The following is a 27,453-nucleotide window of genomic DNA, read 5'->3' as shown; positions in this document are numbered from 1 at the left end:
CAGGAAAAGTGGCTTGTTTTCTTTCAGAATCTTGGTTCCTGGCAAGTCACACCCATTTCAAGTGTTAACATGCTGTATTTTTGTAGTTTTTCAGTCAAAGAAGGCAAAAGGCAGTCAGTTGCGAATGGAATGAGCTCCTATTTCTCAGTCCTCCATATAGTCAGAATTACAGAAACACAGGTGCCTGCATGGATTCACTGCAAATGCTTCATCGTTCTGGGGAAGAACAGTTTTATCCTATTGCCATCTCTGTGCAAGAGAGATGGACCTCTGGAGTAGCAAGCAAATACCAGCAAAAATTTGCATTTTCATACTGGCCGTGTCGTTTGAGAAGGAGGACTCTACAGCTGCACTGCTTTTGATGTGTCCGTGTCCTACAGCACCCAAGGCAGACCCTGTGTGCAGCTGAAAGAGCTCCTGGCTTGAGGGAGAAGAAAGGAAACTCCCATAAATTTCTCAGGAGACGTTCCATAACTCCCATGATATCAGTACCAATTTCTACTTCTGGTCTCAAAATGGATGTCAGAGAAAATGCGTATCTCTACTTCCTGCAATTATCTGGCTTGTTTTCAAGAGAATTAGGTAAAACACTACCTGCTAAAAAGCTGGAGAACAAGACAAACGTCTCCCAGCTGTTTGTGTAGCAATTATATGCCTTCCAAGGTGCTAGCTGCTAGATGAAAAGTCACATAGGTGCCGGAAACTTTAGCTGAGGTTCAGGTTCCAGGATAAAGTTGGGGAGATTTTGAAGCTGTAATATAAATGGACTCTAATATTACAGCAATGGTTCATGGAATTGAGGGCCATCTTTACCATGGAGAAGTGGGAAATATTAAGTGGGAAACAGCCACCCCAAGTAGCTACTGATCAGCTAATTGGTGGTCTGCAATCAAGAAATCTGTGGTAAATTCTAGTTTTCTAGGCATCAGGTAGTATGTGTCAGAGGTGTTTGCACAGCACTGCCAATGTGCCCGAGGACACTAAGACACTGAAGAAATTAGAAGTGACTGGGCTATTCTAGAGCCACATGCTAGTTAAACCCTAGAGGGCATTAAATGGAAAAATTGCCACGTTTCAGTAATGACAGCTTTGGTGCATCACCTCAGAGAAATCACGGTCAGAAATGTAAAATAGTCAGGCAAACTTTCTAATGGGAGAGTTTCATTAATTCTCAGCTGTTCCTGCATTTGAGGTGAGTGGTGATCCTCTCCGGACTCTGGCTCAGTCATTATAAAAAGTAGATCCTATGTACATTTGGGAATCCTGAAGGATCCTGGAGATGACTGAACTGAAATAGTAGGCAGCGACATTGAAATGGTTATTATAATACCTTCTGATTTTACCTTAGCTATCCAACTGCAAAAGTGTATTTAACAAAAGTAACAACTTACAGTAAGGCTAGCCTGTCCAGGGAGCCTAACTCAGATCGACTTACATTGCCACAGGCTACGTTGCCTCAGGCAAACTGCAAAAGGAAAGGAAATGCTCAATTGTAATGAGCATTTGGTGCTCATTAATGTTCATTTTAATGTTTTTAATCAGAAAAAGAAACTGAAAAAGGTATACCTGAGTCTACACAAACAGTGGTAGATCTAGTGTAGAAATATGAGATTTCATGTGTGTTAAATACAACTGCTATTACTCACAGAAACCCATTTATTTCTCCAGGGACTCATGACTCATGAGAAATGTTTGTATCGTGAAATGATTTTGTATAGTATAGGAGCTAAGTAGAAGAGCCAACTGTATTTCATTTATTAAACAGATTAAGTGAATTAGTTTTAAGATTGGGCAGATGCCATTTTAACAATTGGTAGTGGTTAAGATCAAACAGCTCACCAGCTGAGGCTTGTATTAACAGTAACAGCAATCTCAGTTCACCTGCCTTAACAAACAAGAATAACAACACCCACAAGCGTAACTCCTCACCTCCAGATACTTTCATTCACTTCCCACACACAGCCTCCCACGCTGTTCATAACTCATTCCTTTAAATCACACTCAGTTGCACCAGCTTAAATACAGTCTTGAGGTTTTTTAAACAGTGATAACACATTATGTACTTCTACAATGGAAGTCTGCTTGCTAGTGAAATATCTAATTTCACAAAGGGCATAGCTAAGCTCGTACAGTAAGTCTAATTAGTGCTTTTGGGGTTGGGTTTTTTTCCGTTTTTTGATTCAGACTCCTGAAATTAGATGTTACACTTAGCAACAGTTCTTTTTGTTGGCCCTGTCCAATTTCCACTGGGTGCTTTCTTTCACCTCTCCTAAAAAAGGAAAAAAAAAGAAAAGAAAAAGAAAAGAAAAGAAAAAAAGAGTTTTAATAGCTCTCTGCTTAACAGATTGCCGGTATACTTATAAATAATTAAGCTACAGAAAAGTGGTTTTGGTGTGAATGATGTGAAACAGCTTACTGTATTGTCCCTGTGACTTCTGCCTCTACAGCATTTTGTTAAAGCGTATGTGAGGTTTCTGCTTATGAATTTGAAAATTTAGCTTTGTCTCAGCAAGAAAGTTCAAGGACTGTGGAGAGTGACAAAACTGAGGTCACCCTACCCTGTTTAACAGAGCATCCTTCCAAATTAGTTGTTCTTTCAGCTAAGGATAATCACTATGTTCCTTTAGACTCAGAAGTGACAGTATATTTCTGCCATGTGAAGATCTGGCTTTCGATTGCATGTTTGTTCCTTAAGCCATTCCTTATTTCAAGACCCTTATGACAACAGCCTGGGGTTGGAAGAACATATATTAAGCTTCTGTTTTTTTCAATAGCTTGAAGAGAAGAAAGGAAGGAAGGAAATGAGAAGCTATTCATATATCCTTCACGTACAAAACCAATGCCTTATTTCCTATTAAAGTTCCATATATGAAGATTGTAAAATTATTCTTTCATCTTCTCTTCATATATGTCTTATATATCTCAGCCACAGTAGTAAGAGTTGTTTGATTAAGGCTGTACTTCTAGGGTTTGTGAAAAGTGCAAGCAATAGTAGAATGAAACAGGACCAGACAAACAATTTGGGTGTCTTGTTCTGGAGAATGCGATCCGCTATCCTCAAACAAATGAAAGGGAAGTTATCTATATTAAAATAATTCTCTTCTTTCTCTCCTGGAATGCTGGATAATACTGTTTGTTTGTTCTTCCCCATCTCACTTCTATACATGAAGACGTACATATCTGAGCAAGTGTCTGATTTTATATTTGAAATCTAGTGCTTTAGGGACTGCTTTCTGCAATAAAGAATCTCCTAGAATTATTGATTACATAACAAGTTTCTCCATACCATTCTTCTATTTCACTGTGATTTAACTTTGGGTGTATGTTATTTATCTAGCTATTTGGGAAGCGTGATTAAATTTTAATTTCAATTCTTAAGAATGAGGAGGGTTAATCTTTCTCTAATGACTTATAACAGCTCCATAAACAAGGGATAATTATCATGGCTATGCTGAATTTCCCATCAAGAGATTGTGAGAGTTGCATTTGACCTTCAGTATTGCATATGTACTCGAGTGACACCCACATGCTGCCTTGCCGTACAGATTGGTACTTAACGGAGCTGAGCTGACTCCCACCCATTGAACACTAGGCCTTGTATTTGTAATCAGTCGTCTCAAAGATTCCCTGAACACTAAAGGATACATGTATATTCAAGAACCTAAGATATCGTTAGGCTGCTTCTGTTTTGGATCCTTGCTTCATCTTCCTTAACAAACTAATGTGTTTTATTGAATCATGAGTTCTCAGCTCTTATTCAATATGAAGAAACAATGGGAAAGCACTTTGCCTTTTACTGTCTGTAACTATATGGAAATGAGAGTGGTTAGTGCTGCTAGGATGGTACATATTGACTATTCTGTAGAATGATCATTCATTGTATCCAGGGAAACTTGGGTAGAAATCAGCAAAAGAGACATTCTGCATAATACGCACTCTAAGCATTCATACATTATGCAGACATTTCAGCAGCCCACATAGCACAGCCTGCATACAGAAGAATAAAAAGCAGCAAAAGTAAAAGAACCTTTCTGTTGAATAAAAAGAGAGTCAGGTGATCTTACATCTAGTTTTAAGAGTTAAAAGAAATTAGTATTGGCTCCTCCTTCCCAGCCATCCACTAAAAAAGGAAGTGTTTCACAGCATACATCGACGTTGATCTCAACAGATGTTTACTTCAGTAGAATCCCTTATTTATTTCTGCACAAGGTAAATTCCTTGAATTAAGGGTTTTATTGAGGTTTTTTTTTTTTCCTACAGCAACAACTGCAGTCCAGTGGAAATGCTATAAGGCAATAAAAGTGTTTGAAGTTGGCATCAAATCAGCTCAGTGCAGTGTTCACCCGTGCTCAGACATGGGCATCTCAGTGGAGCCTTGCCTAGTTAATACTGACAGCTTCCATTTTTGATAATACTGCTAGTTTCAGTCAAAGAACACAGCTGCTCCAGAACTCTGTTTTTTTCGTATTAGTGGCAATGGTCCTGATGCTTGCAGGTAGAGGGGCTCCAGGAACCCAGCTGAGAAGGCGGAAAAAAGGGTGACCATGGACATTTCACCAAATGGAGGGCTTCATTTCTTGCACCAGAGCCCGTACCAATAAGCCTACTCTACGGCACTGTTTTTGAGCTATTCATCTACTGATTCCTTAAAAAGGTGGAACTAAACTCTGCTGTGTGTGCAAGCCTGACTTAGACATGTGTTGGTAATTGTTTAGGCCAGAAGGACTGGAAATGTGAAAGTTATCACCCTTTTCAGTCAATGTTGCCACCAAGACACACTTCAATTGTTGCTCTACATTTGAAATAACACAGTTCATGTCATTATTAATGAACAGAGGGCATGATTTACTCATAAAGTAAATGTATGACCATTGTCATAGCACACAGTCAATGAAGAACCTCAGTCAGATATATAAAGAAGGGTACTTCCCATTGCCTGTTACATCATAGGGTAGTTTTGTACTTTTTTAAACACGAAATAGTAAGCTTCTTCCTAGGATATCTACAGATATAACTATTACATCTACAGATATAATCCTAGATTGAATTCCTTAGTTACTTAAAGAATTATTGTCTTTAGGTAACAGGAGCAGGGAGGACGTCATTGGTCATTGAGACCAGCCAGCTGATAAACCCTCATAAAGTCCCATAAATCCATGCAATATCAACCTCCATCTTAAAGATAGCTAGGCTTTCTGTGCTGACTCCTGTGAAGCAGCAGCTGTTCCAGAGCCTCATTTCTCTAATGGTAAGGATTTTTTTCTAATTTCTAGCCTAAATATATCCACAGACATCTCATGGATTGAATGAGCAAGGTATCTTAATTTATGGCTGAAGATGCAGGCGTAATTCTTTCCATGCACTAGCAGGTTTGAAATCCAACTGATTTCTGTTAGCAATTAATTATAAATGAGGTATATGGGTTTTTTTCTATTTATATAGCACTAAAACTGTAATTAAATGTCTTTGCTTGCTTTTTATAGGTTTCCAAACTATAAACATTTTTATCAAAATTCACCTTTTTTTGCTTTAATTATTATAAAGGAAACAGTAACAGATCTGAAAACTTCCCAAATGTGGTGCTAAGATACAGGATTTCTGTAATTCAGTACGAAGTTCTTAATAGCTTTTATTACTCCCTGAAGGAAGCACAGTATGGAATGGAAGGGGTTTTTTGGCCTCAGTCCCCATGATTATGGCTGCTGTATACTGTCAGCACTTGCAAGGCTAAAGTAAAGGGCAGAGCTGGAGGGCTTTCACTGCTCCTGGTCCTGTGGCCAACAAATATTAGGTGATTTGTGAGTTGTGAAATAATAGCAGCAGCTCAACGTTGCCTATGTGTGCATGATGTATTTATTCATCTTAGTTTTTGTTCATAGGCCATACATATTTTCTTAAAACTTTATTATGTAAATGACTTCCATGCGCTGGATGGAAGGGAGAGAGAGAGACTATTTCATTTTTTTTTCCTAAGCTTGTTACACCAGAGCACTAAGAAGTGAAAGCAAGATAAGCATGAAAAGAGCATGTTCTCAGGGGCTGCACTACGTCTATTTTATGCTGCTGCCCTCAGAGGCGCAGTACTGTGGCTGCAGATGTGCAACAGACTTTCCATCTGTTCTGTCCTGCTGCTCTGTGCTGAGGCTGAAGTCACATACCCAGGTCCTCCTTTGATTTGTTCAACAGCTAGAAGGACAAATAGTTATAACTAATAGCATAGTAAACAAATATAGAAACAGACATACATGCACTTTATCTGGTCAGCACTATGTACTTCTGCGACAATGACTACTGAATGAAAAACAAACCTAGCCAGTCAGATTTAAATAAATAGTTCTAACAAATAGGTACCTAAATGATCCTTTAAGGAAAAGTCCTTCAGTGGATACCCAACACCCTCAAAAGATTTCCAACCTATGTACATACACAAATCCGTTTTTTTGAATTTAGGCAGTTTTAATGCAGCTGGTAATCTGAGCAGTTAGTTGCCCAGGGCTCTGGCTGTGTAGTTTATAACTGCCAGGTTTAGGGCGCAGTGCTATGCTATTGCATACATGGCAGCTATTAGCAGTCCATGGTAAACTCCTTCACAGTTTGTCCTTCTTGCTTGTATGTTGTAATAACTGGATGCTCAAATGAGAAGTGGGAAAGGGGCTGAGAATGGAGATAATAGACATAATGGAGTTGAAATTCCCCTTACAAAAAGCAGTAGCTCTGTCCATCTCAATCAGCAAAGACAGTTTCCTCCCATGGTTCTTCTGGCGGGGACATGTCTGTCCCACTCTGATTACCAAGAGCTCCAGAGAGGACTTATGGAAGAACAGTGCAAAAGACAACTGTTCCTTGCACGGTTGGGTACTTTTGCTCCTGTGGAAAGGACTGAAGTCCCATGTCTGGGGCTTTTGTGCTAATACTGTTATTAAAATATCGGCTGTGGGAAGAAGGATTTCTCAGAACAGAGAATCTGCACACGATATTTTAGGAGGATGGGATCTTAGGAAATTCAAGTTGGAATAGATCTAGGAGGTCTTGTACCATCTCCTGCTCAATGCAAGGCCAGCAATGAGATCAGACTTTGTCAGGGCTTTACCCAGTCAGGGCTTGAAAACCTCCAAGAACGGAGATGGCACAACCTCTCTGGCCCGGCTCCACTGTTGAGCTGTCCTTGGCAGGGAACATTTCTCCTCATCTCCGGTCTAAGCCCCTGGTACTCCCCCATGCCAGTTGTCCCACGGCTGCTGCCATGCAGGCTGTGCCGAGTCCAGTTCTGCAGAGCTGCCTCCAGCCCCAGCCTGGCCCATAGCGCTGCCAGCTGGGGCATCCTGGCTGAATTTCTTCGGGTCCCTGCGGCCCCTTCCTCCTGCCTCACCAGAGCCCTCTGAACAGCAGCTGCCCTCCCACGTAGCTACTGGTGCCCCCAGATTCAGGACCATCTGCACACTCAACAGAAGTGTTGAGTGTGCCTTCACACTCTCCGTCCCCTACTTCAGGTCATGGATAGAAACAGTGAGTAGGACAGGTCCCAGCAGAGAGGCTGTGGTGCCCCCCATGACATCAGCCTCTGGGTTGAGTCCAGCCCATAACCACCACCCTGTGAGCCTAACCATCCAACCAGTTCCCCACCCATCTTGCTGTCTTCTCTCCCAAGCATAACATCCCAGCTTGGACACAAGAATATTGTCAGAGACAGAGCCAAAAACCTTGCTGAAGCTGAGGTAAATGACATCCACTGCTCTCCCCTCGTCCACAAATCTGGTCATTTTATTACAGAAAGCAGTCAAGTTGGTCAGGCATGGTTAGGGAAATAGGCGCTAACTCTTCCCAATCACCATATACTCCCTCACATACCCAGGCATGTGGTCCAAGAGGACTTGCTCCATTATTTTCCCAGGAACCAAAATGATGATGACTAGCCTGCAGTTTTCCAGGTTAAGGTGTTTCCTCTTTTTTGAGGACAGGTGGAACACTCACCTCTCTCCAGTTGTTGGGAACCTCCCCCAGTCTCCACAACTGGTCGAAGCTATGTACAGTGGCCTTTCAAGGACATCCACCAGCTCCCTCAGCACCCTCGGGTGCAAGCCATAGGGTCCCAGGAACTTGTGTGGGTCGAGTGCTCACAAGTGATCCCTGACTCGATCTTCATCCTGGCTGGTGGCTCCTCTCATCCTTGCGCTCTGTCAGTAGGCACCGAGGTCTGGCAGACCTTGCTGGTGATGGCAGAGAAGGCAGCGAGCACCTCAGCCTCGTCTCTGTCCGCTATCAGTAAATCACCCACCCCATCCAGCAACAGGCCCACGTTTTCCTTGCTCAGCCTTTTATTGCTAATGTAGCCATGGAAGCTCTTCTTGCTGCTGTTGATGTTCCTTGCAAACCTCAACTCCAGTTGAGCTTTGGCTTTCCTGACACCCTCCCTAAATGCCCAGGCAGTGTTTCTAACTTCCTCCTTTGTAGCCTGTTCCTGCTTTCCCCGACTGTGTGCTGCCTTTTTGAATTTGAGCTGTACCATGACTTCCCTGATTAGCCAAACCAACCTCCTAATGTATCTCCTTGTTTTCCCGAGAATGGACCATTCTTGAGCTTGGTGCTCAAGAATGCTGAGTACAGCCCAAGAATGAGGAGTAGAGCTTTCCTCTACTCCTTTGCTCTTCAGAGCTGCCTCCCATGGGATCCACCCTACCAGTTCCCTGATAAGCCAAAGTTTTCCTGCTTGAAATCCAAAGTCTGTGCTCTCATATTCGCCTTCCTGCATATGTCATTAATATTAGACTGATGTTCGGGTCCTTTTCAAAGGCTGGACCAACAATTGTAACTCCAAAAGAATCTCATTTTCAGGAGACTTAGTTGTGAAGTTTTCTGTTCCTGGAAGAAAAGAACACGTTCCCTGTTTCCAGAGAAGTGTTTTCTGTTTGTTCGTTTGTTCCTATAGCACCACGCCAGTTTTCAGCAAAAGGTATGAGAAAGGGGGACAGTTATACAAAACGTTAAGCACAATCACTGCCTAAAATCAGATTGGGAAATATGTGTGTACGCAGTTTTCCTCCACAAGAACTTTCTGTGAAACAAACAAACAACTAAATTTCCTATTATTATCTCACCTAAATTTCTCTAGAAAATAAATCTGTTCCTCACACTTTCTAGAGGGTTTTACATGATATAGCAGTTGCTTAGATAATACTAATTTACCAAAATGGAATAAAAGACATATTGAACACAGATAATTTGTCAGCTTGACATTTCTGACATTATCCTCCCTCATTTTATTTTTAGCACAAAAGGGGGCTGCATTTCTATTTTAATTCTGAATATATACATGTAAAACATAATGGTTGAGCCACTTGCCGTTTTTATTTGTTCATTTGTGTGTACATGACAGGAGTTGCCCAGTCACATGGAGTTCACTAGACCTATAGTAGCAGAAAAAAGACGCTCATGAAAAGGGGTATTTTCCTGAAACATCTCTGTCTAGCGTGACTTAAGATAAAACAGGCAAAGTACCTTAGCTCATGAGCTTGAGTTAAACTTAATTTGGAATCACACTGAAAACTGTACATAGAGCAAGACTGAGAATTCAAAGAATATATATTTTAGATTTGAGTGTTTTAAAGGGATGATGTTGTATGGCTGTTCACAATGCATATTTTATACGTGAAATCATGAAATTATACATGCCAAAGATCCATCCTGTCATCTCAGATTCTATTTCTCTTCCTTGATCCCAACCTGAAGCGTCCAGCTAACCGTATGCTGCCCATGCTTCCCAGAGACCCAGCAAAAGGTCATTTTTTCCCCATTCCACTAAATACCTTCAAGAGCTGTCATATCTCTGCTGTTCAAAGCTCTAGACATGAGAATGCTCTTGCAGTGTTTCACATTTTGTTCATTTGGGGGAGAGGTGGCAGAAATGGGATCTTTCCTCAATGGCTCAGACTAAGCAAGATTAGAAAGTTATGTGCAATAAAACCAAAGACGCTGTTTTCTAGTTCTGACGCCAGAATCATCTAATTCAGGCCTCGTGGGAACTGGAGGAAATAAATACTACCCTAAAAACTGTAAGGTGATTAAGAATTGATTATAGGAGAGAGAACAAGTTAAACATGAGCCAGCAGTGTGCCCTTGTGGCCAAGAAGGCCAATGGGATCCTGGGGTGCATTAGGCAGAGTGTTGCCAGCAGGTCAAGGGAGGTGATCCTGCCCCTCTACTCAGCCCTGGTGAGGCCTCACCTGGAGTACTGTGTCCAGTTCTGGGCTGCCCAGTACAAGAGAGACATGGCACTCCTGGAGAGAGTCCGGCGGAGGGCTACCAAGATGATTAGAGGGCTGGAGCACCTCTCCTATGAAGAAAGGTGGGCCTGTTCAGCCTGGAGAAGAGAAGATTGAGAGGCGATCTCATAAATGTGTACAAGTATCTGAAGGGGGAGTGTCAAGAGGATGAGGCCAGCCTCTTCTCCGTGGTGCCCAGCAACAGGACAAGAGGCAATGGGCAGAAACTGAACCACAGGAAGTTCCATCTGAAGAAAAAACTTCTTGACTGTGAGGGTGACAGAGCATTGGAACAGGTTGCCCAGAGAGGTAGTGGAGTCTCCTTCGCTGGAGATATTCAAAACCCGTCTGGATGTGATCCTGTGCACTGTGCTCTAGAGGACCCTGCTTGAGCAGGGAGGTTGGACTAGATGATCTCCAGAGGTCCCTTCCAACCTAAACGATTCTGTGATTCTGTGATTCTGTAACAAGAACTGAATTAATAGATCCTCCTTCAGGCCAGGGAGATGTTAGTAGTGGAACTTCACAGGTTACAATGTTTTTTGGGGGACCCGTCATATTTGTTATTTACATTTAACAGTCATAGCTTAGAAATAGTGCCTCTGAAATTTGCTGATGATTAGGAGGCATTATACTTTTAAGCTGGAAAAGTTTATCATTCAGGAGGAAGTGAACTATATTAACGAGAAAGAGGAGGAAAAGGTGATGAAAAATAGAATGACTCTGAGACACTAAACTGCTGCAACCATGAATAAGACGCAGATGAATTTAGAATATAGCAGGACATATGTTTCCAGGAGAAATAGGGGCATCTTCATGGTATTGTCTGGAAATACATTTGACTGGGTATAGCTGGCCATCATGTTCAGGAAGACCGGATTCCGAAGGGTCATTTCAAGTTGCAACAAGTAAAATTCCAATTGGATAAACAGAAAAAACGCTTCACAATGAGGATGGTCTAACACTGAACAGGTTACCTGAAGACGATGTGGAGTCTCCATCTTTGGAGACAGTCAAAAGTCAACTGCATACAACCTAATTTTGAAGTTGGCATTGTTTTGTGCAGGAAGTCGCACTTAATGACATCCAGAGGTGCCTTCTGACACAAATGATGCTGTGATGCTGTGACCAGTGAGGGAAATGGAGAAGCTCCTTGGCGATGAAAAGGTGATGACTTATGTGGCAAACCAAAGCAAAAAAGAAGAAGCTTTAAAAGCTTTGATTTTGCAAGAGTCTCCCTTTGTCTACCTTGGCTGCTGACAAGGGAGCGTCAAACACCTATTTAGCTGCTGCCAGCCCTCGGGACTGAGACTTGTTAGGCTTGCTCTGTCTGACTTTTTTTTGACAAAGTCTGCAGCTTTGTTTCACTTGGTTTAGCTGTGGCAGCAATTTCTCTAATTCACCAGGTGTCTATGGCTCATTTATTTTGTTTCTGTTTATCTTTGTGTGGTAAAATCATAATTTTATATAGATAGCAGTAACAAGCAGCTACTCTAGGTAGAATGAGATATTTATAACTCTAACACAGTGATGTAGAGTAAAGAAATGCAGGCCTAGTCTGAGCGCAGAGGCCTTGAGGAGTGAAAACATAGGATGTAGCGTAGGGAAGTACAGGCATGGGAGGATAAGTGATGGGGCAGAGGCTTGGCGCTGGAGACCTCATGGCTATAAACAACTCACCCATGGTCAGTTAAAGAAATGCAGGCCTGGAGCTGGACAAAGCTGTTTTTAGGGGCAAAAAAGAGAACAAAGAAATATTTTCTAGCAGGTGTAAAGAGCACTGTATATAGTAAATTTAGTCGTAACATGGAGTTGCAAGACAATGAAGAAAGAGAAAGGCGCAAATGCATCTTAGCAAACATATAAAAATGACTGCAAGCAGACCCTAGAGAAAGAAGAAACCAGCAACTTCAACAGCATATTCGTCTTCCCAGCAAAGGACTCTGGAGGTTGCTGACTTACAGCTTTCTCATTTCCAGCAGTCCAAAGCTACTGAATTTAAGATGCAGAGGAGCAATGAAAGGCTGGGCATAACACCAGGGAACAGAGACAGGAGTTAGGACGTGTGGGTGTTACAATTTTAATTGTTTTATTACTATTACTGAGATTTTTTTTTCAGTACAGAAGTACTCTAACTGCATTATTATTCTTTCTTTTTCTGTCATAATTAGATTCAGATTAATAATGATTAGACTGTTAGGATATCCATTCTTCTAACAATAAATTCTTGACTTCACTTGTATATAAGGTGTGCTTCCTTGTTGCCCATAAACAAGAGTTGAACTGTAATGCTCCCCAGCTCCCAGGTGGCAGAGGCTGCCGCAGAGCAGCCTGTCCGGGGTCTCTGCCAAAGGTGATGCAGTGACGGGCCCCACAGCACACAGCAAGGTCTCCTACGCAGCCTGAGCAATGGTTCATCACTCATTGGAGGCCTCAAGCCAGCCCTGGGGAGGATGCTGATGACATCAGAAGGTGTCTTTTAGCCTTTTGTGTTTTTTAAAAAGTGCTAGCAGTGAAAATTAGTCCTAATAAACTATGAGGTTTGTAGTTTTGCTGCACAAGACTGAGCTGTAGAGGTATTCTTATTATCCAGAACATGCTACAGTTCTTTCAGCTCAATAGCGTAAGATTTGATAACTTGCTCACAATGCTTAGACTGGTTACGAGCACTTTTGATATCAGCATTTTAGTAAACCATCTGCAAGGTTAAATTGTAATAATAATGTAACCATGGTAATAATGCTAGTGTTCAATAGCTGTTGATTCTGTAAAAGACTTGAAGATTAGTGTGCATAAAATTGAGAATAAATATGCAGAGTAGGTAAAACAAACTATAAAGGACATTGTTTGTGGGAGGAAAGTTTATTCCTTAGATCTTCCCTTGAGGAGATGGTTATTTCAGGTCCCTCATGTATTTCAACCTAAAGGAGGTTGTATGGACATAAGCAACAGGCTGAAATAGTGGGTCACCAGTTGTTATGTAATTCATATTTTAGTGGTGTTGCAACAGTTACGCTTACGCGCCTGGGGACTGCCATGGTGGGAATGTTCTGGTAGACTGAGACTGAACCACTCAACACTTCTAACACGTATTTTTTTTATTTTCAGCTATTAGGCAATCTGCTAACAAGTAGAAATGAAGCAGTAATCAGATATATTAATCAGACCCTAAGCATACAATACGACATGTCTGATGCTCTTTTTCCGGCTCTGGTGCCCACAGTTTTCGACAGCTTTAGGTCTCTGAGGTCAGGAAGGCCCGGCTCAAGACCTCTTTGATGAAAGAAAACAGAAACCAAGCTGGCCAGTTTAGCCCAAAGGGTTGTTTCCTCATTTCAGTCCATTTTGGCTCCTCCAGATAAATTGGTTATTGATTTGTCCAGAAGGATGTTGCCTATTAGATGGCAGTTACCTGATTCCTTCTAATAGCTGCAGACTAGATATCATTATCTTAGTTGCACTATTCTTTTGCAGCTACACCAAACAAACAAATATTACCCAGTCTATCACTTCTTATCCTATATTAGTCACTCTTAGAGTATGATGGGCTGCAAGGGAAACAGAACAAAATCACAAGCAGGTCTCGATGCTACAGTGGCAGAGTAATGTTTAGATTTCATTAATAAGGCGTGTTAAGCTGTGCATAAGTTTCTGCTGAAGTAAATCTATGAGTTAAAAGAATTTCAAACTGCTGCAGAACCAACCCTGGAAAAACTAAGGCTCTGTCTAATCTGAAGCTTATTTGACGGTCAAGAGATTCCACAGAAAGGAAAAGAAAGTAAACCCCCTCTTTGCCCCCAGATACCTCCCTCCCAAAATCTCCCACACCCTACATTTCAAACAGTTTGATTAAACATTAGGGAGAATAAAAACCTGAATAGCATGCTCAGAATATAGCACACATTTTCTGTGTTCACATCTTTTTTCTCTGACTCATCCTTTTAAATCTCTTTTCATTAACCAGCCATGCATGTTTAGTTGAGAATAAAATAACCTCATTAATTCAAGGACGAGTGTAATCTTTTTTTAAGAAATCAGTTTGCTTCTTTGTAGCTCAAGGAGTGTGGTGAAAAATACAGTTTCTACTTCTTAGAAAAAGATATTATTCCACTTCTCAAAAATAAATTCAGCTTTGTTTAAATGGAACAAAAAGACTTGAGTCAAACACATATTTGTTTTCCACATAAAGGACTGGAACACCTATAGGCTAAAAGTTTTAAAATGTTAAGCATTTTAACACCTTTTTAAAATACAGGCATTGGCTTGGACGTCTCTTGACAGATAGCGTGCAATAGAAGTGCTAAATGGCACGTATGTTATTTATTAGAGTGCATTTGTGAAACGCAAGGAATAAAACTTTGCCATCTCCAAAGCAGCCTTTGCATTAACAAACCTGACTTTCCAAATAGGTGACCTCCCTCACCTGGTATCATCTAGTCTGTTAAAGCTCAAACGCCCATGCTTCACAGGCAGGCGTAGCCGAAATCAAGAAACAAACCAGTAGGTGGCAGCAAGCTTTTTTGTGAGGCTATCCTCAGTCAGAGGCAGGTGAGATTTGGTGTATGGGATAGTGACTATCTTGACTATTCTGTTTTTCCTCCGGACCAAGCTTTTCAAGCTATGAGAGATTTTAAGATTAGCCAACTGAAACAAAAAAAAAGTACATAGGGTGTTGAGTATAAAAGCATTTGGTTAAATTTCAAGTCATTCTTCACATTTCCAAGAGTCATAGAAGCAAGGGAAAAAAAGGGAAGATATATTCCCTTCAGCTGATTTCAGACATCATAGTGATGCTAGACCAGCTAACTAGATAGATCAGTCGTTGCACAAATTTTATCACACTGAGCCACGTAACGTACCTGGGTGTGCTTTCTGCAATCAGAGCCTTTCATCAGCAGCCCTCCCATTATTGCAAGGACCATTTATGCAGATTTATATTAAAAGCTAAAAGGGCCAGCTATAGATAAGATACCCCACTCTTTATATGCTTACTAGGGGAAAAAATGTAAAAGGTCCAACCACGACCTCTCATGGAGTGAATATACACAGTCCACATAAGCTGCTGTGCAGAAAGGGTGTGCGTGAACACTAGTGTACTATTGTAAGAATAGGAAGAACATAAAAATATGTTTGTATGATTAGTCATCAGTGCTAGAGCCCAGCCATGATTCCTCACTGGACTGGAAATACCAGTGCACGTCTCCAAATAATTCGAGCCAATGTCCCTTCTGTGGACAAGGCTACTAAGTGCCTTGGGAGGGAGGTTCCCTTCCGGCCATTCTGCTGCTACGCTACCGCTTGATGGAGGAGACCTCACCTGGAGCTGGACAGGCTCCTGCCCCATGGGGAACATCACCTTCCCTTGTTTCGGCTCTTTGAAGGGAGCTTTCCAGAGCTTTGATGTCACTCCAAAAACTTGTCACTTTGGGTACAAACCTGCTGGGCACCAGTACATCACAGATACAAGCAGCGCTCTGGCCAATTGTAAAGGGTATATCAATGAGGGATAGGTAGGCTTCACATGACGAGTAGCCATATCATCCTGGAAATGAGCACAGGCTCCACAGTCACATACATGCTTTGGAAAATCTTATCTTGCCTTTGGAGAACATCCTTTGGACGAGTTTGGTCAGCTTTTTTCCAGTTTGCCATCGGAATTACCATGTAGGTAGGATATCACAGGTAATCTGTAGCATGATATAATAATTGCAGTTAAAAATGAGGATAAACTATAATAAGCTTTGCTATTAGCATCACATTATGAAGCAATCAATTATTTTTGGAAGATAATTCTTTCAGGGGGTTAAGGAAGGAGTAAAGCTGTAAGAGATGATAATGTTAGAGTCTGTGTAGAAGTTAAGCATTCGCAGTCACCATGGTTACCTACTTCTAAGCGAGAAATAGGAAGCGAATGTATAATTTATCTTCTGTAACTGGCCTGCCACACCAACACCATATTACATTTGGGCTTGGCCCCACTTCGGTCAGCTGCTCAAATGCATGGGCTTGTTTTAGATATGAAAATACAGAAATTAATCAGTGTTCCTGCACTCTGCAAACAGGAATCATAAAAAAAGGAACTGATAACAAGAACCAAAGAAAATAAACTAACCACATCAAGGCCTTTTTTTTCCCAACTGGCCCAAAAATAGATACAATTTTTTTCAAAGGGTGAAATTCAGCTCCAACAAATTGTCTGAACAAGGCCAAGAGGGCTACTGGAGCTTTAAATGCAAGTTGTGTGTGCTGCATAGAGTATTTTTAAGCCTTCTGCACTGACAAAAGTCTCCTTCTGTGGGTGCCTTCCATAACAGGAAAAATTTGCTAGTAAAGAAGTTAATGACTGAAAATGATGTTTAAGGGAATATTCAGGAAAACAGTATTTGTGTTTATTAATTTATATCCACCCGCCAAAGGAAGGACTTTCCATTTCTGCTCCATCCACTTGCTCAAATTCTCACTGATTCACCCTTCCTCAGAAAGGAGAAGAGGTAGTCATTCTAGGAAAGGAATTTTATTCCACCTTTATTCGGTTTGAACTTAGGATATTCTTCAGCAGCTGCTTAACTGCCTGGAAAATATCTTTTTGAAAATTGTAGCTGCACTAAAAGTTTCATCCAACTCTTGCAAGCAGCAGTAATTCTATTTTGCAGTTCCATCATCTGTCTACTTATGTGTCACTTGGTTGCCTTGCCTTTATAAAGGTCCGACAGTGCTTAGTGCTAAACAGCATTATCACCTCGCTATATATTTTCTTATTTTATCAAGAGAGAATTTACAAAGGAGGAAGCATTTTTTTCTGTTATTTCCTGTCTGATCAGCTATGTCAGATAAATCATTTACTGCTAGAGCACAACAGCAATAGGCACCGTCTGGCTTCACAAAATGTAGGGCTAAAGATATAAGTCCAGGCCAGTAGGTATATGTATTATCTTTTATTAGATACAAAATTAGCAATTAGCAATTGGCTGTTACAAAGGTCTGCCATTTGATAAGCAAAATGAGTCCTCCTGTCACATGTTATTTTATCTAACCCAGGAAGGATTTGCAGAGGGAAATAATTTTCCGATGTTACATCCAATTTGGTCTAAAAAGACATATTACATCTCTTTCCAAAACAAGACTTACTTGATTTTCATGCACTGCAGGTAAAAGCATGTTGCTCAATATACAGTTTATTTATGCGACGTCCTGTGCCCTTTACAGCAATGCCATTTGCAACACAAGCAGCACAGTGGATCAAACTCAATGTTCCTTGAAAAAAACTCTGCTCTCAACATTTAATAGAGACTCAACCATTTAAAAAGCACTAAGAATGTGCTGACTTGGAATAGCTGATATGATACCATTAGATTTATGATATGATAGCAAATATTGATTTTACTTCATTTTAATATTAATAATTTTATTTGTACATCTGTTATTAATACTAGTACTAAAACAGAACTGCATTGTAAAAGCCGTAGATTTCATGTGCGTTTTCATTTCATGCTTTTGATTTGGTCCTTAATTGTTAATGTTTGCTTGTATCATAATTCGTGCCACAAACACAGAGACATCATTAGGCATGACTGTGACCAGACATTTGATTTTGGCACTGTTGTACTTTCCATTTTGTCAAGGAAGAGTTCTTGACAGCTGAATCATTGCTAGTGTAGCTAATCCAGTCACCACATTTACTGCAGTCGTGGCACGTGATTCATGAGCCAAATTGTGAACAGATTTTTTTGTCTGCTCTATCTTCTGCACCAAACAATAAAAAAGTATCTTTTTTTGTTTAAAGCAACTCTCTTAGACTTGAACTATAATGGTTCATTTGCAAATACCTTTTAACAGAGCACACTGATGCCCACCCCCCAGTGTGATGTTATAAATATAGAAATACTGTTCTCCTGTTACCATAGAAATGGTCCAATATCACAGCAACAATTTAGTGAGGCATTTAGAGAAGATCTAATCGATGCTGTTAAATTTCATCTGTTTTGCTTTCAGAGCATAAAATACAGTCAAAGACAAAAGCAGTCCAGCCTTAAACTCTGTACATTAAAACTACCCTAACTGGGGAGCTGGAGACTGTCCTGACATGGAAAAGATGTATCGACTGTGGGCACCGGATGGCCCATGGGAGGGACATCCGCCTGCTCAGCGGCCACTCTTCGGGGCTGCCACTTGCTGAGGACAGGCTAGAAATCCAGACAGGTGGTTTGTAGCCATTTCATCATCTCTGCTCCCCAGTCTCGCGCCAGTGGAAGATGGATCCTATAGCTCAGGGACCTGAGATTTGGCACTGAGAAGTTAATTCAGGAGTATATTCACACCTGTTGCATCAGTTTTATGGATTGGAAAGAATTTCACCCAAAAAAACTATATTGGTTGAGATCTGAGACCTCCTCTGGGACAAAAACCCGAGAAAACGGCACTTCGATATTTACCTTCTCTGAAACATAGACTGATGCAAGAGCCTTTCAGAGTAATTTTTGTATGACCATTTTGGATAAACCAGGTTGTTACTGATCGTGAGCAAATACCCTTATGAATTACAACATTACAGTGAGACTCCACATGCCTTTAAGGGCTTCTCAGTAGAAGCAAGATTTGTTCTAAATTTGTACAACTGCATAAAGCTTCATAATAAAAATAACCATTAACACAATACAAATTGGAGTTGTCAGTTCCAGAGCCCATTAGAGTTAGAAGCAAAACTCCCATTGGTTTTTATACAGTCTGAATTTGGTCCAAGATAAATGAACAAATCTGTAATTCTCAGAAAACCCTTTGGTACTGCCCAGAACAAAAAGCCTATGCAGTGCTGCTCTATACACAGACCTTTAAATAACAATTAGAAAAATACACCAATGTGAATCTGAATGCTAGTATGCATATGGCTAACTGCCAGAGATCACAGATCAGAGTATAAAAAGAATTGTGAAAGGAAGAAAAGAAGATAGTCAGTTTTTCAGGAGTGGCCAGTAAATCATTTCCAGATTTCTGTTTCCAAGCACTTGTGACTGCAGCTTGTCCTGCTTATGTAAAAATGACCACCCGCATATTCACATTTATCCAGAACACACATATCCTAGCAGCTATCCGGAAAGTTTTAAAAGAGAAAACCCAAGCCAGCCCACCCAAACTCAGATATCATAATTCTGCTTCCAAATGTTCAAATCCTAATAATCGAGCACATAATCGAGCAAATACTTAGCTAGTGAAGAAAGCATCGATTTTTTTAAAATATAGGTTCAGATCACTGCTTATCATGCATTTTACTTAGCAGCAAACAGCACAACCGACTTTCGGCAAGGGACAACCATCTCACTAGATTGATGCGGATCCCCATGTGTACACTCACAAATTTTCTTACAAACTTGATCAGTCTGTGCCTAGGAAGGTCCATACTGACAGTGTTATAATAATTTCTGTGTTTCGCACTCAGAACCAAGATTGCTGTAATGCTAAGACAATTCAGAAAGCAAAATTGGTGCTAAATAAGCAGGTGCTTATTTAGATAAAATTCCACATGCCAAATCAAACTAGTTCAACTGCTCCTCTGTTCTGGGCAAACTGATGAGAAGAGTTCAGATTCTGTTGGCTCTACCGCAAACATTCACCTGTTTTGGGGCCCTGTCAACTAACAGCTCATCTCTTCACTCTCAGATAGCCACAGCGGTGCTCCAGAGAAGCTGTTGCTGAAAAGCTATTTCTGGTCACATGTCATTTGTGGGCAACATTTTTCATTTTCTAGGTTCTTCCTCTCTCAGCCTCTCTACCCTAGTTTTCTTTGGCTAATGAGAAAAATCATGAGCTGAGGTTAATATATTAATGTGTAGTCCTTTTCCATGCCATTTATGTGTGTGTGTGTGCGTGTTCATTTTTTTGGAGTGTTTTTTAATTCACGTGGCAGAAGGCCAGAGTACTGAATAAGCACATAGCACTGGCTTTGGAAAATTCACTACTTGAACACGTACAGTATTCTGCTGCAGGTGTGGAGGCCAGGCTGGAAAGCATGCCCTACTAAGCTTTCCCTATAACCAGACGCCAAATTAAAAGCTGAATTCCTAGCTCAGGTGCCCACAGTGGACTCCAGCTCCTCTCTCGAGCTGTTGTAATGACGTGTTACACGTGCAGAATCACAGAGAGTTGTATCATTCTGAACTAAAATCCAGACAAAAGCCAGCTCCACCGTATGAAAACAAAGCACTTCAAAGATGCTCAGCCTGGAGCCCTGAGATAACTACAGGTTTTAAAAGCCATTATCATCACAGGCTAAGCCAACTTTAAGCCAACTTTCTCACTTTGTTATAGTGACACCTGGTGTTGTAAAGTAGTTTCTTTGAGATGGAAACACGAGGATGTGCTAAAAGGGAAACCAGAGAAGCTTCCTTGTTCAGCGATTCGCCACACACCACTGGTGAGCAAATATAAGCAGATGTGTTATTCTGAAGGCAAGAACTTTTCTATCCCCTTTTTCTTTGTTCTCTATTTATTAAGGGGAAAAAAAAAAAGAGCTAAATTCCTTTTTTTAGATTCTTAGCCTATATGGGGTCATACTTCTTAACATACTGTGTGTAGAAATCAGAGGAAAGGCAGCAAAATGAAAGGGGCAAGCCCGAAGACTGGGATTGAAGAGTTTTGGTTTCTATTTGCTTGTCTCTTGCTCGCTTTTCCCATGTGAAACCTTGTAGCTCAGGTGACCCTTCACGCACCTATCCTAACTTATTTACCCAGTAAACTTTTTGGAACAGCAACTGCCATGCAGAATCGGGGTCCTTCTCCTTAGCAGAGTATCAAAGTACTCTGCAATTAAAAAGACAAAAAAAGAAGTCAGAATAAGTCAAACATGAAGACTAGTAGACTCGCCTGATGTTAGATCAGTTAGGAAAGATATATGTAACCACCAGTATAGATTTCTCAGGATCAATACATCAAGCTCTGTTGTAACACAACTTACCTTTAGAAAGGGGCAAAGTCCCAGTTGTAGAATAACATGACTCAGTGGTTTTGTCCTTAAAGCAGTAGCTTTCTGCAGACTTTGCTCAATGATGTAACTAATGTTAAACATAGCTTTAATACAAACAAAAAAAAAAAAGAAAAAAAAAGAAAAAAGCTTATCAAGCTACAGAGCTAAAGCAGTTGTAACACTATGCTTTGACACTGGGGAGGCCTAGTTTCATTTCCAAGAATTGAATTCTTAATCTGAATTATTCTTTGTGGGTCATTGCCACTTAGGCCCGGGAGAATAAGTACATTACGGAATAGTTACTATCCACTACAAAGTTCTGTTTAAGTTGCTTCATTTTCCCTTAAAATTAGGAGTGCTCCAACAGTAACAATGTATTTCATTTCTTCCAGCCTGCTTGCAAAACTCATTAAACATGCTAGGGGGCAATAAACACTAACTCGTTCTCAGGCCAATTATGGTAAAGCAGCAGATTTATTATTAGGATTAATTACCATGCGCATTACAGTGACAGCTGGAGCCTGTGAAGATGAAGGGAAGCCAGTTGCAGGCTGTGTGAACCTCTATATTTCCTTACTCACAAGCTAAGCACTGTGCTTATTTCGCTGAGAAGCTTTTCCTTCTTTTTTGGCCTCTAACTGGCATTTTGGACAGACTTGGCTTGGGCACCCTGCCTGACACCCTCAGCCATTTGGCAGAGGCCCTTCTCTCAGTTTAAAGACGAGTGGCATATACATTATCCCTCCTTTTGCACCACACACTGCATTCTCATTAATGGCAAGCGGGAATTCTCTGCACAGCGGGGGAACAATACACGCTTTTAATGCTAACTTCTATAGAAGAGAGCGGTCTGGCCTGTCACAGGCTAAGGGTGGCGGGAAACAAAATGCCCAACAGCACATGTTTCTGACGTGCTCTGGGTGAGCGCTGCATGCTTTTGTCCCAGCCAGCCAGCTGCTAATGTGATTTTTTGAAGTAACATCCAGAGACAGCCATTATCTTTGTTTGGCTTCCCCAGACCACTGAGAAAAGCTGAAGCGTGATGATGTGAATGGAGCAGCTAGCTGAACATAGTGATCCAAAAGGTAATGCTTTCTTGATGCTGGGAGATCACAGTGTCAGTGCCGTTTATACCAAAATGCAACTCAAGCTACTAGGTACACTGGAGAGTGTAGAAAACTTTGCACTGAAACGCTGTAAAAGCGATAGATCTGAAGTTCCAATCACCACATACTTTTGAGACGGCTTAATCCTTAATGTTATACCTTCCTAAAATATGAACATTCTAGCCTAACACCATCAAATCTTTCTAGACATTTATGTCAAACTCCTGATTTGTATTAGTCTTTCCAGGGTGCAGGATTATAGCTTTGTAACATAACAAATATATTCTGTCTTTTCTCGAAACAGTGCAGGCACAAGCCTGTTCCATCTGAAATCATTGGCAGGTTTTGCAACTAACTTATAATAAGAAAGACTGAGCTATTATTGGACAGTTATTATCATGAGAGCATGAGATACTAGCCGTGCCCAGAGAAAGACGCTTTTTAATCTTTGTCACGTAAGCAATAGCAAATTTGCTATTGCTAAATGAATAGATTTAGTCTTATAGGTTCTGTTTTTCTCTGGAACTGGAAGGTTTGGAGGCTTTTTACACTACTCTACTAATAAAAAAAACATTGCAGGGGCCTTCTTTCCTTTCCCCATGACCTACAGCCTCATTTTATTTTACACAGATCTCACAAACATCACCACTTCGGAGCAAGACGTTTGCTTTATGGTTCTGGCGGCAGCTCTGTTGCTGCTACTGGGAGTAACCCAGAGTAATCTGTTCTTGCTGTCAGTCTGAGGCTGTATCAGCTTTCTTTCAAGCCAGCATCTTCTCCAGTGCAGAACCAGACCATGGGACAAAGACAGAAAACGACCTTAAAAGGGACAACATTCCAAGGAGACAGACTAAGGTGAGAAAAAGTAACTCAGACTGTCACAGATGTACCTTGCAATTATTTTTGTGATAAATGTTACAAGTTCAGTCACATATGTTCGCATAGGATTTAGGAAACAGCAAGCCAAGCACTAGGGACAGGACTGTGACCATCTTGAGACTCAGAAATGCAAGCTGTCCTAAAGAGAGAGATTTCAAGTGGGTGCTACCGTTCCAACAGAGATTTCAAGTGGGTGCTACCATTCAGGAACACATAAAACCCATGTATTTTTTGTACAAAAGCATGATCTTGCACGCTGTAAGTAAAACCTAAAAATATTTCATAACTACAATCAAAACACATTAAGGTATGTGATTTTGCCAGACCCTTCTAACTTAGGTTTCTGTATCTATGTCAAAGAAAGTAGAGGTGGTACATGTACCTGAAAACCAGGTTACATCTTAATATGAAGGATATAGTCTTCAGCCCTTATTTTTAAGGTCCTCAAAATCAAGCCCTTTATCTATGATTAAATTAGGGATCCTCTCCCTATTATTGCCAACAGCAGTTTTCTCATGGACTTCAGTAGGGAAAAAAAGCAACTCCCTATATGATTTCATCTAAGCTATTTTAGAGGCTCCAACAAGAAAATCTGCTACCTCAAATAATATACCAAGTACTTCATTTCTAATCTATGTAAGCTGATTTGTCCAGGAACACGTTACCGATCCCTGCATGGAATTACTTCACTTCTAATACTAGTTTATGCAACCATTCTGAGGGCAGGAACCTATCTTTCCAGATTAATTATATATGATGAGTTATGAAACTTTCTTTTTTATACACATCTTTTGTCCTTTTAATAGCTGTCAGACAAAAGGTAGGCAGAAGAACGAAGTGAAACAGACGTTGACAGTGTCCACGACCAGCTCTCTAAACACCTGGAGATCAAGAATGTCTCTCCATGCTACTTATAAACCTTTACTCATTAACTCTGTCAGTCAGTCTGATGCTTCCTATAAGCAGAGGTAGATTTACATTTTCTGCCAGAGTCCGTTTATGTGAGAAGTCCTGAACAAAGCAAAGGTGTAATTATAGGGGCAGAGGGTTACCAGGTGGCTCGTCTTTTACTACCTGCTATGTTTTCCTCTGTTTTACTTGCTAATGCAATGATTTGCATCTCAGCATCGGAGCACATGCTCATTATGGGGAGAAAACAAATCATTCTTTTTTAATTAATCAGTAGCCCTACAAACCTTCAGAGGCTCGTATTGCATTTGTAGTTTAGAGGAGTTAATCAGTAACCAGGACAAGAATAGAGGAGCCCAGCTCTATGCAAAGCTAGAAGTAAATCAACTAGCAATGCTTTTTGTATGGCCTGATACTTCAGAAACATTCGATGATAGGATGTCTGAGATGTCTGTCTGAACTTTTAACAAAGGTCGTTATGCTAGGACTCAGCACTGCATCCATACTGGACTGTTCTCAAACTGCAGTGAATCTGGACTCTCTGAAGAAATTCTCTTACGGGAAGTTGTTTTCGCAGAAATCTTTAATTTGGTCAAGTTAACAATGACAAGTTCTGACAGCACAAGCCTATGATAAGCATTTCCCCTTGTGATGTGAGAATCATCTTGCATGCCTTATTTCCACATGCTGATGGTCCATTATCTAATTAATTACTGTCAGCACTGAGTCACACTAAATGAGAAATGATAACACTCAAAAGGACAATCATTTAACAGGAATCCAACTGTGTTAGCAGCATCACTGCATCTCCTTTATTCTTCACATGACTAATTATTAACATCTATCATTCTCTTCTCCGGGAATATGTTAGGCAAGGACCAACAAGGTTCAGTTCAGTTCTTGACTCTCTGAAACCCCCTCCAATCAGTCACCCTAAGTAGAGCACTTAAACTGAATCTCAGTGTCCTGCAGCCATGGTGATATTACTATTCCCCCTCTCTTAAGGCTTACAAATACAAGTTCATTATTCTTTGTGAAAGAAAATAAAGAGGTAAAGACCTTTTAAAACTTCAAATAAAAAAAAAGTAAAAATCAAAAAATGATTCCTATTATGTAACAACCCTAAACATTTTCTCAGAAATTTCTTATGACACTTTTCATCTCCTTTCTTTTTTTCATTTTCTCATCTAAATAAGATTTTATCTCAGACCAGGGTGTAAAGCAGTTCTGCCCCTGGATAACCCTCTGTTCAGCAAGTTCTTCACAAAGAACTTGAAATTTGGAACTATTAATTAAAAGTCTTATGAAAACTAAACCTTACAGTCATTCCAAATATGTTCTAACTTTGGTCACAAATTAGACAATAAAATCAAAACTGTTCCTTTTCTTTCCCTGTAAGAACAGTCTCCAGGAAAACAGAAACTCCTTTTCTCTACAATAGCACATGTACACAACTCTTCTAAGTTAGCAATTTTTAGAGCTATAGTGTGTGGTTTTAGTTGCAGCAGTCATTTCCAGTAGAATCTCTTCTAAGCATAGGGATCAGACACAGGGAAACCTTGCCAGAATCCCATCTTGTCTTCACAGGGGCTAAAGCCAGCCAGCCACCACTGTAGCTGTCCATCATCTAAGCATAGTTTTACCATCTACAGTATCAACTGCCCAGGTGAATTCTGAACAGAGGATTTGGTATATGATGCGAAGACATCAACTTGAGGGGATTTTTCCTACATTTTTGAGTTCTGTTGCTACATGTGCCTCATGTGCGCGCCATTGCTCTTCCCTAGTATTGACAGGTTGTGTCACTGCTTTGACAAGAGAGCCCTTCCTCTTATTTTCAGATTGTGCAGCTATTGCCAGTTCCATGACACATTTTCCTATCGTTTCAGGATTTCCTCTCACCTTTGGGCAAAGGGCTAGACCATTACCAAATTTTTCTGCCTGGGAAAATGTTTGCTTTACATATAGCACTTTCAAAAGCCAAGTTTATTTTGTATGAAACTCTTTGCTTCCTCTTCACAGAGCCCCCTTCTGAAGCAAATTCCAAATTACCTATTAACCCATCACCTCTGCTCGTCACACGTGGCGGGGGGTTGTTTCTTGTTTACTCAAAGTCATTACTGACGTCAACCAGCAGGACAACAGGCGATGTCACATTAAGACAGGCGTCACCTCTGTCCTGTTGGGAGGACTCATCTGTCAGCGCATCATAACCTTCAGCCCAGTTTCCAGTCACTTCTGCTGGGGCCAGACAGTGAAGTGGCCGTTCGACCTCACTTGCTGCCGCCAAGCACCTCTTAGTGCTCTGTAAGTTTCCCTATCTGACTCAACTAAGACAAGCCATCATCCTTCTATGGATTTTTAAATTAGGCATTTTTTGGTTTTGGTTAGTTGAAGTGAAAGAACTTATGTGTCTGATTACAAAACTGGTTGTTTAGCTTACAAACAACATACTTGGAGACTAGGTGGGGAAAAGAGATGGGCTGTTTGGGTCATAAACCCCAGTTCTTTATGATAGCAGACAACTATGCAATAAGCAACTCCAGGAGAGATAGAGAAAGCCGCTCAAACATTCAATAAACTTTAGACTTTGTCTCAAGGAAGAGCCACAAAAATCATGATGCATTACAGCAACAAAGAGCTACATGTTTATCAATAGTTTGCGGCTAAAGGTTACCACAAAACATTTGGCAAAAACCACCTGCACAAAAGATCCACCTCTGACAGAAAAATTAAAATAATCTCTTAGGAAATGATGTTTGATCAAATTCTTGAAGAGCTGAAGGGTAGCAGGGAAAAGAAACAACTACAAAAAGAGAAACAAAGCATTACAAAAGCAGGTTTTAACTATTAAGACACAAATTTACAAATGATTTAGAAAAGGCAAATGAGGTGCATTATTGTAGCATTAAATTATATAAAAATGAAAGATAAACTTGAATAAATAAAATTAATAAAAGAAAAAGCCTGTTCTTAAGGTCTGCTGTGTAGTAACAATCACTTAAGCAGTTAAGAAAAACCTATATGAGCTCACTGTTCCATGACTGATTACAAGAATTTTGCAGTTGCTGTTGGCCATTTGTCTCATTAAATGCTAAACAGATGGGTAAGTCGTTCTTTAAGTTGGAGAAGTTTCTGGCCTACTTGCTGCTGAATGTCTTAGTGTTCTTCATCCTGGTAACTGAGAGTGTTTTATAGCTAAGGTGAACTACAACAGGCATGGGGTAGCAAAAAGTTCTATCTCCACTAAGAAGAAACTAAAATTTTAGTATTTCCCTTATTTGAGAGAAATACAAAATCACACAGTCCAAGTCCCTCACAATTCCTCTGAAGAAGCCATTTT

Source organism: Struthio camelus, chromosome Z (genome assembly GCF_040807025.1).
Source record: "Struthio camelus isolate bStrCam1 chromosome Z, bStrCam1.hap1, whole genome shotgun sequence".
NCBI classification, from domain to species: Eukaryota; Metazoa; Chordata; class Aves; order Struthioniformes; family Struthionidae; genus Struthio; species Struthio camelus.
This window is presented reverse-complemented; position numbering follows the sequence as displayed.